The 19,322-nt window shown below is 40.4% G+C and overlaps 1 protein-coding gene across 1 annotated transcript in view; it reads right to left on the bottom strand.

The window, feature by feature from the left end:
• RASGRP1 (RAS guanyl releasing protein 1) overlaps nt 1-1,203 on the bottom strand; it is a 154,731-nt gene extending 153,528 nt beyond the window's left edge. The window contains exon 1 of the mRNA XM_075192817.1: nt 1,142-1,203. The gene's annotated coding sequence lies outside the window, so the exon portion shown is untranslated. The remainder of the gene's footprint in view (nt 1-1,141) is intronic.
• Between the last annotated feature and the right edge of the window lie 18,119 nt (nt 1,204-19,322).

The raw sequence follows: 19,322 nt of genomic DNA, 5'->3' as shown, positions 1-19,322 counted from the left end.
ATTTGTGTGCTACATGAAAAAACAGCCAGTATTTAACTTATGAGCAAAATAATAATCTAATTTGCACCCCTTGCATTCTAACATGTTTTTTCCAGGAGAAAACATACTCATTTTTTTGCCTTATTTTCCTTAATGAATCAGGCATATTATATTTATATTCATTTTGGACAGCAATAGATTGACTACAGTCTCTCTAGTCATAAAGACAGGAAGATTGGTGTGCATAGATAGAGCGACTTCCCCCATCATGACAATTTACTTTATTTAATTCAGACATATTTCTGCGTGTATATCACTTTGCATTTATAGTTGTGAAAATTACTAGTAGTTATATAAATAAGGTAATTTACATTTTAGATTTAGTGGCTACTTACACAGTTTGCAAACCATTCACCAACATAGTACAAGGTACAACCTGCATTTATTAACCTTCCTCATGCACAGCTCGTCTGGCAAATAAGGGCTTGATTCATTAAGGAAAGTAAAGCAAACTTAATGAGTAAGTTTTCTCCAGGACAAACCCATGTTACAATGCAAGGGGTGCAAATTAGATTTTTATTTTGTGCATAAGTTAAATACTGGCTGTTTTTTCATGTAGCACACAAATCCTTGATAGCTTTATTTTTACCGTGAAATTTAAAGTTAGGACATTGCCTAACCCAACTATAAATCAGCCATCACATTTTAAATTTACCTCCCCCTCCAATACAACATGGTTTAGCCAAGGTTCACAGTCACTCATTTTTTTGCTTTACTTTCCTTAATGAATCAGGCCCTATATCTCAAAAGTTCATATTAGGCTGCTAGCTATGAGAGCACACTTCAGTTGTAGTTCCAAGACAGCATTAGAGTGAAGGGTTGCTTATGATTATGTCATGGCCTTGGAGCAATACACAGATTTACCTACAAAACCATAAGTAATCTCTTATATCAAAAGGTAACAATAGGTAACAATAGTTAAACTTGTTAGAAAACAAGCTATAATGGTGAGAATAATTGCAAGTGTTACTGCATCAAACTGATATAAAAGCATGCCATGCCTCTGTACTTATTTCAAACTTCCTCTTCCCTAATTTGTCCTGTCTTTCACCCTTATTTGTTTATAGGGAATCATCACAGTATCACTTATAAATGTGCTTACCAGTCTCTGCCAGTGTTCAGACATCAGAGGTTCTGAGCTTTACAATCCATTCAGTTTGATAAACACTATTGCCGTCTTGCCAACTGTAGATTGACTTTCACTTTGTAAGCGCTCATCTCTGCTCTAGTGTATGTAAGGGGAGGTTGTCTGCTAGTTTGTGGTCGGGAAATTATCATAACGTGGTTTCCCCGTACATAAATTACTAGCTACAGACTCTCTCAGTTCCTTCTTTGGGTTGTTTTTTTTAATTTCTTTTTTGCATTTTTTTCCAATAGTTCATTGCCTCTGGCTTTTTTAACCTCATTAGCATCAATTACTACAGCTGGAAAATTAGTATATTACCAGTAACATCTGTCACTTAGTGGTGCATGTAGCAAGCAGTGTCTAGTTCTATTTTAATCAACAAGAGCAGGCACCCTGCTCTCTTACACTGTTACTGTATACTTTATATTTTGGAGTTTACCTCGGAGCTGGCTTAACATAAGGCTTGTGCCTAGCAGTAGCAGAGACTGAGATGGATCTATTTATCACATGCTTATCAAGATTTATTAGTTATGAACAAAAAAAATGGAATGAGAGAATGAGACAAAATCGCTTGTGTGGGATTAACTGAGGTGAAGAAATGTTAAATTAGCAACTTGGGGTGGGAATGAACATGATTTATGGAAGAGCAGATGACTTGTGTAGTTTGGTTTTGCAATGTCAGGTCACTAGTCTGACAATATGAGAAGAACCTATTAAGCTCGGGTAGAGTGGCCAGAAGGGCCCCAGAAAGCCATGATGGCTTTTCCTGTTGGTGAATGTAGGTAGTAGATAAAGGAAACAGGGAGAATTATTAGATGCCATCACCACTGTAAAGCATGGTTGTGGCAGCATCATGCTTTGGGGCTGCTTCTCTTCAGCTGGAACAGGGGCTCTAATCAGGATAGACAGCATTATGACTAAATCCAAATATCAAGATATTTTGGCACAAAACCTATTCGCCTCTGTCAGAATGCTGAATATGAAGAGAAATTTCACCTTCCAACATGATAACGATCCAAAGTATACATCCAAGTCAAGTAAGGAAAGGCTTCAGAAAAGGAAAATTAAAGTCTTGGGGGTAAATGTATTAAGCTGTAAGTTTCTGGCGGGTTTGAAAATCAGATTTGCTACCATGTATAAAATATAATAGGTAGTAGAAGTGTATATATATGGGCAGCACGGTGGCGTAGTGATTAGCACCTCTGCCTCTCAGCACTGGGGTCATGAGTTTGATTCCCGACCATGGCCTTATCTGTGTAGAGTTTGTATGTTTTCCCCGTGTTTGCATGGGTTTCGTCCAGGTACTCCGGTTTCCTCCCACACTCCAAAAACATACTAGTAGGTTAGTTGGCTGTTTGAAATCATTGTTCTTCCGCTGTTAACCATGGTTATCTGCAAGTAAACACATGCAGTCATCATTGCTTTACACAAAAAGGGTTTCACAGGCAAGGATATTGCTGCTAGTAAGATTACACCTAAATCAACCATTTATCGGATCATCAAGAACTTCAAGGAGAGAGGTTCAATAGTTGTGAAGAAGTTTTCAGGGTGCCCAAGAAGGTCCAGCAAGTGCCAGAACTGTCTTCTAAAGTTGATTCAGCTGTGGGATCGGGGCACCACCAGTGCAGAGCTTGCTCAGGAATGGCAGCAGGCAGGTGTGAGTACATCTGCATGCACAGTGAGGCAATGTAACAATCCTGTCCAGGTTTGCTACTTTCCCTGTCTGCTCTGTTCTCCTGTGGATCACATGACTCACCTTCAGGGCGGGTCATTCAAACCTGCTCTATTTAAACTCAGCACTGACACCTGCTCATTGTCAGTGCAACTTGTTTGCTAGCCTGACTCCATGGACTCCTGTGTATTCTCTGACCCTTGTGCATTCCTGAACTCTCCTGTTGGATTCCCTGTGGGTGAACCTGCTTCATCAACAAGTGCTGGTAGCACTATCTTTGGGACTCTCCTGTTGCAAGTATCTTTATGCATCATTTGACAAGACTTTGTTTATTATGCCAAGTGTGCAGATTATCATCATTGTGATATACTGAACTGCCATCTCACCTATACTACTGTACAATAACTTATTTGATACCTTCTGGACTGTTCCACTGATGCTGCTATTTCTACACTCTGCTGTGATCAGACTCTTACCTTGCATATATGTTGTAGTGCTAATCTCTACTAATTACCGGACCCCTGGGGTATCCTGAACATCGTTACTCACCATCTCTGCGTACAGAACTTTGCTGGTCTCTAAACATGTCTTGTCACAGCTATCACCATCCATGCTGCATACTGACTACTGCCAAATACAAAACCATTGCCACGCCCTGCCGTGACTAACTTACATATTCTGATGTGTACAAAAGTGGAAGCTGCTCAAATCAAATTATAGGCCATAACAGGTGCTTGAAAGGGTGGGGTTATCCTGCAAGGAACATACACACAAACTTTTTTTCCCCCAGCACACTGCTATAGCCAGCAACAGATCTGCCATTTCTACTGTAGATAAAAATCCAAAAGTCTTTGTTGCACACATTTGCAAATGTATGTTTAAGCCATCCTGCCACGCCAAGGCGCTTTTGCTAATAGGATGGTCCTACTCTAAACAATGAGAGTCCCATATATTTGGGCCATACATATGTGTTTTTAAATTGAGAGCCAACTTGCCAAAGAGGTACCCCAGAAGCCTCCAAACAGCAATTCAGTGCCAGTACCCCCTCTCAGCTACTGACACCAACATGCGTTGTGTGTATGTTCCTTGCAGGATAACCCCACCCTTTCAAGCACCTGTTATGGCCTATAATTTGATTTGAGCAGCTTCCACTTTTGTATTTGTCTGAGAGGCATGTTGGTGTCAGTAGCTGAGAGGGGGTACTGGCACTGAATTGCTGTTTGGAGGCTTCTGGGGTACCTCTTTGGTAAGTTGGCTCTCAATTTAAAAACACATATGTATGGCCCAAATATATGGGACTCTCATTGTTTAGAGTAGGACCATCCTATTAGCAAAAGCGCCTTGGCGTGGCAGGATGGCTTAAACATACATTTGCAAATGTGTGCAACAAAGACTTTTGCATTTTTATCTACAGTAGAAATGGCAGATCTGTTGCTGGCTATAGCAGTGTGCTGGGGGAAAAAAAGTTTGTGTGTATGTTCCTTGCAGGATAACCCCACCCTTTCAAGCACCTGTTATGGCCTATAATTTGATTTGAGCAGCTTCCACTTTTGTATTTGTCTGAGAGGCATGTTGGTGTCAGTAGCTGAGAGGGGGTACTGGCACTGAATATTCTGATGTGCACAGAACCTGCTAGTAGTTAGCCGTGGATGCAATACATATTCTATGTGTTTTATTGATACTTGCATTTATGTCCTATATATATATATATATATATATATATATATATATATATATATATATATATATATATATATATATATATATATATATATATATATATATATATGTATATATATATTATTCCTTGTGATTTGCAGTACTGCCGTGTTTAATGCTTAAACATTGTAATGTTATGTATGATACTCTGCTTATCTCTACATCTCATTACTATTTGCTGCATTGTTGTTATGTGTTGACATGTACTATGCTCATATTCATTGAAGTACATATTAAGCAGACCCATTGCCTTGTGTTCTTATTCTCTAAGCATCATATGATCCTGACTCAGCTAGTCACGTGCCCAGGCCTTCGTGGGAACCGCCCTCTTGGCCTGATATTATTCCAGTCCATAACAGGCAAAGACTTTTGGAGGATGACCTGGTGTCAAGAAGGCCAGGAAAGAAGCCACTTCTCTCCAGGAAAAACATCAGGGACTGACTGATATTCTGCAAAAGGTTCAGGGATTGGACTGCTGAGGACTGAGCTAAAGTCATTTTCTCTGATGAATCCCCTTTCAGAATGTTTGGGGCATCTGGAGAAGTAAAGGTGAGCGCTACCATCAGTCCTGTGTCATGCCAATAGTAAAGCATCCTGAGACCATTCATGTGTGGGGTTGCTTCTCAGCCAAGGGAGTGGGCTCACTCACAAATTTGCCTAAGAACACAGCCATGACTAAAGAATGGTAGCAAAACATCCTCGAAGAGCAACTTCTCCCAAACATCCAAGAACAGTTTGGTGGTGAACAATGCCTTTTCCAGCATGATGGAGCACCTTGTCATAAGGCAAAAGTGATAACTAAGTGGCTCAGGGATCAAAACATCAAAATTTTGGGTCCATGGCCAGGAAACTCCCCAGACCTTAATCTCAATGAGAACTTGTGGTCAATCCTCAAGAGGAGGGTGGACAAACAAAAACCCACAAATTCTGACAAACTCCAAGCATTGATTAGGCAAGAATGGGCGGCCATCTGTCAGTATGTGGCCCAGAAGTTGACTGACAGCATGCCAGGGTGAATTGCAGAGGTCTTCAAAAAGAAGTGTCAACATTACAAATATTGACTCTTTGCATAAACTTAATGTAATTGACAATAAAAACCTTTGACACTTATGAAATGCTTGTAATTTTACTTCAATTTTCAATATGCCATAGCAACATCTGACAAAAAGGTCTAAAAACACTGAAGCAGCAAACTTTGTGGAAACCAATCCTTGTGTCATTCTCAAACCTTTTGGGCATGACTGTAACTATCGATAAATACTCTATATAGACAGAAGGGACTGTAATGACATTGTATTCAAGTACTTATACTTGAGTTGGTTCCCCTTTTGCTGTGCTAACACTTCCACTGTTCTTGAAAGGCTTTCCACAGGATATTGGGGTGTTTCTCTGAGAATTTGTGCCCAATAATTCTGTAGAGTATTTATGAGGTCACGCACTGATATTAGAACGAGAAGGCCTGGTTTGCAATCTCTGTTCCAGTTTATCACAAAGGTGTTCGATGGGGTTGAAATCAGGGCTCTGTGTGAGCAAGTTAAGTTCTTCCACACCGAATGCATCAAACCATGTCTTTGTAGACCTTGCTTTGTGCACTGGGGCACCGTCATGTTGGAATAGAAAAGGGCCTTAACCAAACTGTTGCCACAAAGTTGGAAGCATAGCATTGTCCAAAATGACTTGGTATGTTAAAGCATTAAGATTGCCCTTCACTGGAGATACGGGGCCTAGCCCAAACCTTGAAAAACGACCCCATACCATTATCCCTCCTCCATCAAACCTCACAGTTGACATAATGCAGTCAGGAAGGTAACGCTATCCCAGCATCCACCAAACCCAGACTCGCCCATCTGACTGCCAAAGAGAGGAACGTGATTTGTCACTTCACAGAACATGTTTTCACTGCTCCACAGTCCAGTGTCGGTGTGCTTGACACCACTCCATCCGACGTTTGACATAGATTCTTGATGTGAGGCTTGCATGCAGCTGCTCGGCCATGGAAAGGAAACCCATTCCATTAAGCTCCCGCCGAACAGTTTTTGTGCTTACATTAATGCCAGTGGAAGTTCGGAACTCTTCAGCTATGGAATCAGCAAAGCGTTGGTGACTTTTACGCACCATGCGCCCTAGCAGTCGTTGACCCCACGGTGTGAATTTACGCGGTCTTCCGCTTCGTGGCTGAGTTGCTGTTGTTCCTAAATGCTTCTACGTAAATATTTCATGGTTAACTGTAAGTGATATTATTGTATACATATTAAAACTTATTTAGGTCAGGCTACAAGGTTTGGACAAACAAATTCTGCATAGTCAATGAGTCTAAATAATATATATTTTGTTTATAGTATATTTATTATCACATACATATACTTCTTAGATATTAATATACAATATTTTCTCTTTAAAAACACATGAGCCAATCGCATGCACATATGTAATAAATGTGATTGAACTAGATAAGTAATTTCCTCCTTTTAGTTATGAGCCGACCAATCATAAGCCATATATATGTGAGACATATAAGATATACATTAATAGTTATATAGAAAAGAGAATAACATCATAATCATTACACAGAACGTTTATCTCTGCGGTTTGGCATATGTAAGCCTTGGAAACTTTATATTCATTTTTGTTAACAACAAACTGGTTAGTCGTACATGCTTGTCGGCTCATCCATTATCTTCGTCACGTGACACATTGTTTTCTGTGTCACCTTCCCAGCCACTTTCCCCCTGGCTGAGTGACAGTTAAGAATGCTTGCTTACCTGTTTGCAATAATTGTAACACCATGTTATTTTCAGATACTGTAAATTGTAAAACACAAAAGATCGGGATAAGGCACAAAAAGAGGAGGGATTTCGCCTTATCCCGATCTTTTGTGTTTTATATGTACTGAATTTGTGGAAGTATAGTAGGTGTTTCCAAGGAATTTTTGGGCTGCATTCCCCACTCCCTCCCCCATCCATCTAGGAGCGCAGAAAGGACACATATATCTATTACTGTAAATTGTAAAGCACATTAAAGGAAAGTTCAGTTGTCCAGATACCCCTGTTTCTTTCCTACCCTGTCACCATGTAGCAAATGGATTCAGTCCCTGATGCAACACACTTTAGCTTCAATGGTCCTTTAACCCCTTCACTGCCAATAAGGTAGAATCCTATGTCATGGACTGCCCCACACTTAAGCTGGGTACACACTACACTGTTTTCGTCCAATAATCGGCTGAAACAGCCGACATACGACCGCTCGTTCAAAAGTCGGGTCAGTGTGTACAGTTACACGATGGTCAAAAGTCTGCCCAGATGGACGATTGTCACCTCATTTGGTTGGTCGTACCGTTTAATATTTTCGTTCCAATCTCGTTTCCGCTGTGTAGTGTGTATAAACTTCTGACCGATCCACAACAGTGAGTATGAAATTACAGTCATTGCTCACGACAACATGGCTGTAAAAAGTCGCTAAAGGGACGTCCCCTCTTCCCTTTCTCGTCCTAAACAAGGCTAGTGTGTATGCAGTCCATGGACCGAGCGATCGGACCATCGATCGCATGTAAAATTGCTCGGCATAAAAAGTTGGTCGAAATTTCTGTAGTGTGTACCCAGCTTTAGATGGCCAATGATGTAGACTCCATATTACTTGCTCACATGTAGAAAGCATTTGATCAATATAAATAGAGATTGCTATCAGGGCCTGATTAACAGTTCCAGCCGCCCTAGGCTAATTCACTGGTAGCAGCCCCCCTACCCTCATGTTTACACTCATATTCAGCAACAAATCTGTAATTATTGGTCTAAATTTGGTACAGATTAAATTATTAAAACAAAATCTAGTTTGAAGACAGTAGAAGTGACGGTATGGCATACCACCGTATACTAGCTCACTTCAAACACTGTATATATAAACTGTATATTACTAATATTTAAATAAAAAGACACAAATCCTTCACTGCAGCTGGCCAGAGAAACCTTGGGAACTTCTCATAAACTATACAAAAGAAAACACACAAAAACAGTGCTGTGAGAATAATTTAAATGATTCCCCATACAGCATATACAATGTGCACTGGCAGGATCTTGTTTTCATTAAAAATAATTGTCTAAAGTCTTTTAAAATTATAACATATTTGTTAATACATAAAACACATTTCGTTCTGCAACTATATAAAAATATCATACTGTAAATTGGGAGGTACATGTTGACTGAACACATTACAGTAAAATTCAGCATTCAAATTTAGACAAACTGTGCTGCTCACTCTGACCTGATCTTGCAGTGTTGACTACCTGATGTTTTCTCTTGCTTGTACTTGGAGCTTTGTTTTCGGTTGGCTGGCTTCTGGAAACTTGGAGTCCTGTATTGAAGATGTGCAAAAATTGTATTATATTGCAAAATCTTATCAAACCCTGACTGATTAGGCTGTTCAAACACAACACTCCGTTATGGTCACATAATACAGCCCCCTAGTACAGGCATATTTAGAAACAAAAATATATGAACATTATTTATAATCATTAAAATCTACCAGCCCCATCTGACTAGTATTTAGCATTCTAGTGACCACTGAGACCACAGGGAGCATCCTCATGAACGCCACACAATACAGAGATCATGCCATTTCATCAAATACCCCCAACCCAGCCTTTTCATCCCAGCCCTAGCAGCCAAGTTATGACCCCCCCCAGTGATTTAATCACCCATCCAACCAGTCAGCCGCCAGCACTGCACTGCAGAAATTTTCGTTTGTTCTATTGACAGGAAGCTGGCAGCATATGCGCTTGCTGTTAGCTGCACTATCAGTGTGGGTGTCCTCTGTACTTTGTCAGGTCTCGTGAGATGTGGTAATCTCTCAAGACCAAACTAAGAGAACTGAAGAGGGCGAAGAAGGAAGCTACTCACCATTCCGGCATTCCAGCAGTGAGCATTCTCCTTCTTTCCTTGCAGGTCCCGGTGGCCGCGGGCAAGTGAGCCAATCAGGGCTCACTTCCCTCTGCTGGCCAATCAGTGGCCGGACAGGCGAGCCAATCCTGACTCGTCTCCAGCCATGTGAACTTTTGACTCCAATCAGTTCTTTATAAGCCGCTGGGTGCCGCCATCTGGAGAGATCAGTCTGACGGCAGAGCGAGATGGACGTCGCTGGAGCGGCACCAGAAAAAAAGAAGAAGCCGCAAGTGAAGCCCGCCAGAAAGAAGAAATAAGACGCCAGGAGCAAGCCGAAGAAGAGCTCACTGGCGGGGAGCCCTTGTAAGGGCTAAGAGCACCCTTGCCGCAGCACTGACAGGGCAATTAACAGCATCAGATTTGCTGTTAGCTGCCTCGCTGCATAGTGATAGTCAGGTCAGCCCCCTTGTGACAAGGTGTGGCCCCGACCACTTGACTGACATTAAAAAAACAAAACAAAAAACATTTGGTAAAATGATGTAAATCCAGGACCCAGTGCCCCAGGTTGCAGCCTAGTCAGCCTATTTGTTGATCAGGCTCTGATTGCTTTAGACATAATTGTACCCACAGTGACAGGAGGAAACTCTGGTGACATGATCACTGGTGTTTCCTGCATAAGAGAGAAGAGAGTTGTAGTTTGTCTCTAAATGTATCAGTCTAATAACTGTCCATGGCAGCAGGACTTAGGTGCCAGGCGGCACCCTGAGAAATGTGCCCCCCTTCCGCTTTAATCCGGCTATGCTTTCACCACTTGAACCCAGCTGTCATTGACACTATGAAGTTATATGTGACTCCTGGCCCTATGATCACAACACCATACTTGTCAGTGAATGATCTCTAGAGAGGACTCCAGGCCAGACTGGAAAATTAAAAATACACTAGCCAACATAGAACATGTAGAACAATATAATAGCTTCTGTGGATTGCTTAAACGTTATTGCTAAATGTCATCTTCATGTTAACTTTTCCTCACATTATCAGTATTTCGGCATTATTAAACAGAATTTACACCTGTGTGGTGGCAGGGTGTTAGAACCCACCACCACACCCATAATCCCGACTATCACTGAATAGCAGATTTGTGGGGGGATCCACGTGCCATTAGAAAGAACAAGCTCCCCCCTCAAAAACTATTCTGTAATGATCTGTTTGAACATTTGAATTTCTAATATACCCAGTGAGAAGTGAAACTCTTGAAAACTGCCTCTGCTTCATTCAAAGTTAATAGCAGTACTGTCTCCTGAACACTGTGCATGAAGTTAAGTTCCAGTGTGCTAAGAATAAACCTTATTACCGCATCACCTACTTCCTCCAATATCTGCTGATGCAGAAGTGTGATCTACGTGTGACACTCCTATACAGTTCTTCAACTCCTGCCTCCTTACTGTGAATTTCTCATTTCCATTTTCTTATTTTTAGATTAGACCAGTGACCATGAAAATAATGCTGAAAATACCTGCAACAACATGAAGTAACGGTTCCTGATGAAAACTCAATGCTGCTGAAGCAAAAGCAGAACCAAAAATAAAAAATATAAATTAGTAGCTGTGTTCTAGGTCTGTAACAGTGTGAAACTATGTGTAAGGGACACATTGTGACATCTCTATATTCAATACTAGTATAACATGGTGTATACTATACCAAGTACATATGGAAATACATTGATTTAAAATAAAAATAATCAGATATTTGCCTAGCTTCTTTTTCTCTAGTTTCCAGGAATAGCTCCTGACTAATATTCATGGAATGTTTTACCCTAGTAAGTCACTATTTTACAAAATGTCAAACTATACAGTATATTTTTAATTAGTTTAGATGTATGTAAAAGAATACAAATGGTTCTTTGTGTTAGAAGTATATAACAATAACTATAGCGCTCTAATGTCAAAGATAACATAACATAAACCACACATTGCAATTGAAAACTGTTGTCTATATAGTAAATTTGGCCTCAGTTCACTCGACAAACGTCATGTACAAAGCCACTACCAATTCAAATAAACTCCTTCCGTTCTTAAAGAATGATAAAAGTACCGTTACTGGTTCAATCTGGTAAGTAACATAATTGTCCAGATGAGTATCCTCCTCCAGTAGTTTCCAAACTGTATGTATAGTATAATATCAAATATTCAGACCTTCTTTACGAGGTCCTGATATCCCACCCGCTGTACAACTTCCAACGGGACTTGAATCCAACACCATGTAGCGTTTGGGTGTTTGTAAGCTATGTCACCCCAGATGCTGCAGGTATCCAACTCTCCGTACGATGTTCTTGGCTCTACTTGTCGGTAGTGAACTCCAGTCCACGTGTCAGCAACAAGAGAAGACCAGAATAATGGATAAGTATAAACAACTTTATTGTACCAAACAAACGAACATCGGTACTTACAATTGAGTAAATGTAAAAAATATTAAAAAAATGTTCACGATTGCCTCCTCAACGCGTTTCGTTCCTCTAAGGAACTTTATCAAGAGTAAACAGTTGTGATTTCTGATGTCCTATATACCTATAGAATTCAGTCTATTGGTCAATATCACCTAATACTACATTTTGTCAATTTAACCCTATAGTTACTCAATCTTTTGTAGTGAATATATACATTTATACATTCTTACTGATAATAAAATAATACTAAAAAACCATACTACATAATTTAAAAATATTAGTAAATATAAAAGGATATGTATAATATATAAATAAATAAATACATATACATGTAATTTATATACGAATCTCCTGTATTAGAACATATTTGCCGCTGAGTTCACACTATATCTGTAACATAAAAATTGAATATATATACCGTATATACTCGTTGTATAAGCCGAGTTTTTCAGCATACTTTTGGATGCTGAAAAAGGGCACTCGGCTTATACACGGGTGAACTTACCTGGTGTCCGGTCCCTGGCTGTCAACTTCTGCATATGCGTTCCAACAACAGGAAGTTCGGCATTTGGAACGCAAACTTGCGTTCCAAATGCCGAACTTCCTGTTGTTGGAACGCATATGCGTTCCACTGCCGGGTAGGTAACAAAAAATCTCACCCTATGTCCGCTTCCACCTGTAGTCAGGAATAACGGCATAGCGGCATCTTTAGGACACTGCCTTCTCCATTCATCTGTCTTGATCTCAGCAGCGGCAGCTCACTATACTGATGTTCCCTCCCGGCGGCTGACAGGTAAGCAGATAATGCAGTTCGGCTGCGCTGATTGTGTTAAAACAATCAGAGCGGCCGGACAGGATTCTCTGCCTGTCTGTCAGCCGTGGGGAACATCAGTATAGTGAGCTGCCGCTGCTGAGATCAAGACAGATGAATGGAGAAGGCAGTGTCCAAAAGATGCGGCTATGCCGTTATTCCTGACTACAGGTGGAAGCGGACATAGGTTTGGAGACACTAGATATTGCTATCATAGAACAACTGTATGCTGCTAAGATATTCTATAAAAACGCATCATATGCACAGTATGCATTGAAAGCCTCTCTCTCTCTCTCTCTCTCTCTCTCTCTCTCTCTCTCTCTCTCTCTCTCTCTCTCTCTCTCTCTCTCTCTCTCTCTCTCTCTCTCTCTCTCTCTCTCTCTCTCTCTCTCTCTCTCTCTCTCTCTCTCTCTCTCTCTCTCTCTCGATTTCATAATCATTTATGAATGTTCCTTGTCATCTAGCTAGAAATGATTTCATAGATTGAACCTATCATTTTCATTTAGGTTTTTAATTTAGCGCTCTTTTCCACCCTAGGCTTATACTCGAGTCAATACGTTTTCCCAGTTTTATGTAGTAAAATTAGGTGCCTCGGCTTATATTCGGGTCGACTTATACTCGAGTATATACGGTAACTGAATAAAGTAGTAGACTTATTACTAAATTCCCCTATTTAAGATATATCACACCATATATTATAATAGAATATACCATATCCATAATTACAAAATGCAATCTAGAGTGAAGTTGTTCATCCTTCAATAACACGTGCCAGTGTCTATTGAGGATTTTTCTCAATTGGGGGGCTGATCTCTAGTACTGAGTTATAAACAAGGGTTTTTGCGCTCGTTGTATTTCTTGATTGTTGTCCGGTTTGGGTTTATACCTAAGTAGAATGGAACGATCTATGTCCCTATTGGATTCATAAGCCCTTGTAACCAAATCTGGATCATATTGTTTCTCTAGAAACTTTGCCCGCAAATGTACACTCTGTTCATTGTACACATCTAAGTCTGTGCAGTTCCTACAAATTCTGCGAAACTGCCCCTGCGGGATATTGGTTAACCAATTGTAATAGTGATGGCTTGTAGCTAGGATATATCCATTGACATCCACTAATTTATTGAATGTTTTAGTTTTCAGGATGTTCTCTTCCACATATATCTCTAAGTCCAAATATTCTACTCTGTTATAACTGTAGGTATGGGTAAAAACAAGGTTGTTTTGGTTACAATTTATATAGTGCAGGAAATTATTCAATTGTGTCTGTGTTCCTTTCCAGACTATGAGGACGTCCACATACCTCCGAAAATAAGAGGGCCATCACCCAGTACATCACAACAGAGGAAACAATTCAGACCACAAAAACCATATACCCATCACATTCATACACCCACCAAGAAGCCCCATCGTACACAAGCACAGAAGTCTCCACTAATTAAACATTTACCCAGATATATAGATCATGATAGGGTTTATCAACCACTAAACCAACGGAATTTGGGACCGAACAAAGACCTCATTTCAATACCTTTGAAAAAACAAAATCATGAAAAGAATGTGAAAGAGGGATATAAGAGAGGCATAAAACAAGCACGCCAAATACTTTCCCAGGACCAGTCCGCACTATTGGACAAACTGAAACATATAGACCCCCACCAGGATAATATCGAATTGGAAGAAGCTGATGCAGATGATCTAATAGATCATTTTTTAGTACTAGCCCAAGGCACCTCCCAAACACCCCTGAGTCCAATGAGCATCAGAAAAAGAAAAGAAAGATCCCCATCCCAAGAGGCACAAGGGGAGGAACTAAGGGACATAGAGAGAGGAGGAGCAAGACCCAAAACAAAAATAAAGAAATAAACATCGAAACCAATAGAGAAATGGAAATCGGCACCAATGGCATATTCAATCTGAGTAGCCAAGTGCTCACCAAATCCGAAACTGATCTTCTTAGTAAAGGCCTAAAATTTGCACCCAATAGGCCACTCAACAAGTTTGAGACCTATATAGATTTACATAAATTTATTAGGAATCTCACCCTCAAAAAGTTTTTTCTTAATTACAAACCTGGTTCCCACATGGACATACCCGAGCCATCTGGAGAACCCATTACATTCAAACACACCCAATTGAAAAACAAGTCCACTTTCTTTCCCGTGCACTGTAAGGGTCCATATCTTGAAACCTTTCAGAAGCTGGTAGAGAGTGATCTTGACAAACTCAATATCAAACCTAAGTTCAACTCCAACAACATTACCAAATCAGAAAGGGGAGCACTGAAGGACCTCCAATCAAATAAAAACATGATCATTAAACCAGCTGACAAGGGGGGTGGAATCACCCTCCTTGATCAAACCGCATATCTTACTGAACTAGAGAATCAGCTCAAAGACACTTCTACATACAGAACCCTACCTGGAAATCCCACTCAGCAATATAAACAAGAACTCACTGTACTTCTAAATGAAGCATTAGAAAAAGGCATACTCACCAAAACCGAGTATCAGTTTATACTGAACCAACATCCAAGATTGCCTGTTATTTACTGTTTGCCCAAGATCCACAAGTCCATCACCAATCCACCCGGCCGACCCATTATTTCTGGAATAGAATCCCTCACCACACACCTTTCCAGCTACATTGACACCTTTTTACAACCGGCAGTTAGTAACCAGAGGAGCTATCTAAAAGACACCAGGCACGTTCTACAAATCCTACAGAATATAGAATGGCAAACTGGATATTTACTAATGACATGTGACGTTTGTTCTCTATATACTATCATAGATCATAAGACAGGATGTGAGTACGTCGAACACATCCTCTCCACAGAGACAGACATCCCCCCTGAGCAAATTCAATTTATCATGCAGGCTATCAATTTTACTCTGCACCACAACTACTTTTGGTTCAATGGAGGCTACTATGAGCAGGTTCGCGGAACTGCAATGGGTGCGAAATTCGCGCCCAGTTACGCGAACCTGTTCATGGCCCATTGGAAAAATACCACCATCTGGCAAAACAACCCGTATAGCTCACAAATCTTGGGTTGGTATAGATACATTGATGACGTCCTGTGCATATGGACGGGAAGCATGGACATGCTCCAAAAGTTCCTTGATTATCTCAATAGAAATGACATCCACCTCCGTTTCACTGCTAAGATTAGTGACACCAGGGTAGAGTTCTTAGACTTAGACATAGCCATAGTAGACAATCACATCCAGACTAAAACATTCCTAAAACCGGTGGACTGTAATTCCTATATTCCAGCCACTAGTGGCCACTTAAAAAGATGGCTCACCAATATTCCCAAAGGTCAGTTTACCCGCATCAGGCGGAACTGTTCCAATCTGGCCTTATACGAGGAACAGTCCACAATTTTGAAAGAGAGATTCCTTGAACGGAACTACGATAGGGACACTGTCAACATGGCCTTTGAAGAAGTCAAAGGGCTAGAAAGGGAAACCTTACTCCAATCTAAAATTCCAAATATGAATACGAATGATCCATTACCCCCTGCATTCATCACCAAGTACAGTTCCAATCACAGGGAACTTGAGCAGATTGTAAGAAAACACTGGCATATACTGCAGATGGATGACCACCTGAAGGGCATCCTCTCAGATCATCCTAAGATCATTTATAGAAAATCTGATTCCCTCAACACAAAATTAGTAAAATGCTGCATTCCCACAACAAAGAAAGAAAAACAACAAAGTTGGCTCGGAGAGAATAGTGGGGGTTTCTATTTCTGTAATAGGTGTCAGGCCTGTGTAATGACTAACCACAAGGGACTGAAACCCACTACCACCTTCAGATCCAACACTACAGGGGAATCGTATAAAATCCAAACCAAAATCACTTGTGACACTATGGGTGTGGTCTACCTACTGGAGTGCCCTTGTGGCCTCCAGTATGTTGGACGCACCATTCGGAAATTACATGTCAGAATTTCTGAACATTTACGCAATATTAGGAACAAGTCAGAAAATCACACCGTATCTGCCCACTTCCTCAAACATCACAATCATGACCATACCACCCTCCAGTATTTAGGGATTTGCAAAGTCACTAACCCATGGAGAGGTGGTGACTATGTGTCACTCATTTCGAAAGAAGAAGCCAGGTGGATTTTTAATCTTAAAACCCTGACTCCAAAGGGACTGAATATAGATTTTGATTTGGGATATTTTTTGAACTCATAGATCCCCACTATATCTATTGCTTTAACCCCGCCACTTTACTCAAATATTATAACTAACTATGATCAGTCTGTACATATATGTACAATTGTCATAGGTCTTATACATACATTTTTTCCCACTTTTAGTGCATGACCACACTTACCACCCAATAAGGTTTACCACACTGGTATACCTATAACAAGGTCTCATTACTGGTATATATTATATTTACTCAGAGACTTACTCACTGATCCTACCGACTAAAGAGATTCATGAATCAACTGTTCATATTGGGATATACGGAATTGTGCTCATGAACAGACCTAACCATGTTTTATTACTGGTACTTTACAACTATCCAGAGATTCAATTTATTCAATTTATTCAATTGATTGTTTCAATTTATTTGTGAGATTGTTCTGTCTGTTTGTTGGAATACCCACCACGGACACAGATCTATACTATAATGTCACTCATGAACTGCGAGTATTCATCTGTATATAGAAGCATCCCCTTGACATACTCGCTTCATTGTCTTCAGCTGAGCCCCTGGCAATCATGTGAAATTACTGATGCCTAATTGCAAACATCCGGACTATATATAAACATACTGGGAGGAAGACCAGCACTGACACACCATCCCTGAGGAAGCTCACCGGCATTCTAGCCACGAGCGAAACGCGTTGGATACATAGCGACATAAATCTTCCAGCTAAGGACCATTCATCTAGCATGCTAGATTTTCATTCATTCATCTGAATCATCTGATCAGGTTTTTGTTGGGCGCGAATTAAACAAGAGAGCGTGCATACGTTACACACGCCACCTCCGTTGTATACACAGGCTGCGTGCCTGCGATTCTCTCAAATCCACAACCGAGGGACAAGAGACGCTGCCGCATCCTAGGAGGAATCCTCGCCCCGTGAACAACCCTTCTCTGTCGAACGAAAATATGTAAGTCACCCTGGACCATTTGTTTAACCCTTTGGATACACATTGGTTCTTTGGACAACATTCTCAATCATTAACGCTATATCCACAAGGGCTCATAGCCTACATAGCGGGCTTTATGTTAAGCCAGGACTGTCATTTTTTTTTCCGTGATTTTACCTTTCATTTGTTTTTCCATTGTTATCCGATACTTTGGAGCTCCTGTATACACATATATACAATTTTTGTGACCTCCTTTTTTGTGATATATATCAATATTTTTATTTATTTATATATTTTTTGTGATACATTTGTGATATCATGTGCCTTTATTACACCATGTAGTGCATTGCATGCACAATATTTTTTCCGGCCGGATTGTGTTTCATGTAAACCATGTTACAATAAACATCTATTATATCCTACTTCACTTATCCATCCTGCCATATATTTCACACTGATCAGCGCCCAGAACCTGATATTTATTTATTTCAAACCCTGTTCCCCTTGGGAGGGTAGGGATTCCCTCCTACACATTTTCAGGTTCGTCTATTGGCTGCTTCACATATCTAGAGGTAGCGCAACCCACCCTATCTGTCTATATCTTGTAGGAAATAGTCCACATAATGGGACAGATTCGATGTCAAGGAACCAATCCCCGAGACGATCGGTCTCCCCGGGGGCTTGTCCGCATTTTTATGCAGCTTGGGTAGGTAATAAATAACTGGTTTCCTCGGGTGTGGTGTTTCTAAATACTGGAATTCTTTTTGGGTCAATATACCATTACTTACCCCCAATGTTAAGTGGGTGACCAATAAATCATGATATTCCTGTGTTGGATCTGTGGGTAATCGTAAGTATGTTAAACTATCATCCAAAATCCTTGACATTTCAGTCTTGTAATCTTCCAAATTTAATATCACCAAACCACCCCCCTTATCGGCTGGTTTGATGATAATATTGGTGTTATTCTGTAAGCCAAGCAGTGCTCCCCTTTCTAATTTGGTCAAATTATCCTGATGTCTAAATGGTTTATGGTCGATCTGTTCTAGATCGTCTGCGACTAATTTCTCAAAGGTCCCAATAAGGTTTCCCTTCATAAAACTTGGGTTAAAAATGGATGGAGGTTTTAATTTTGTATGTACACCAACAGATAATCCTCTTGAATGGCAAGAGGATTATCTGTTGGTAACATGTGATGTCACCAAACTATATACTGTAATCGATCATAATCAGGGACTGAGGAGTTCAAGATTTTTTCTTGAAAGTTCAGGCATATTACCATCAAACCAGATAGATTTTATTATTGACAGCATGTCATTCATATTGCACCACAATTATTTGTGGTATGAAGGAACATACTATCTGCAGACAAGAGGTCCGGCAATGGGCACCAGGTTTGCTCCGAGTTATGCTAATTTATTCATGAGCAAGTGGGAGGAGGAATACATCTGGTCCTCCCACGAATTCGGGGCAAGCCTGGTGCTCTGGAGGCGTTATATAGATGACGT

The sequence above is a fragment of the Mixophyes fleayi genome, chromosome 12, assembly GCF_038048845.1.
Source record: "Mixophyes fleayi isolate aMixFle1 chromosome 12, aMixFle1.hap1, whole genome shotgun sequence".
Taxonomy (NCBI): domain Eukaryota; kingdom Metazoa; phylum Chordata; class Amphibia; order Anura; family Limnodynastidae; genus Mixophyes; species Mixophyes fleayi.
This window is presented reverse-complemented; position numbering and strand designations above follow the sequence as displayed.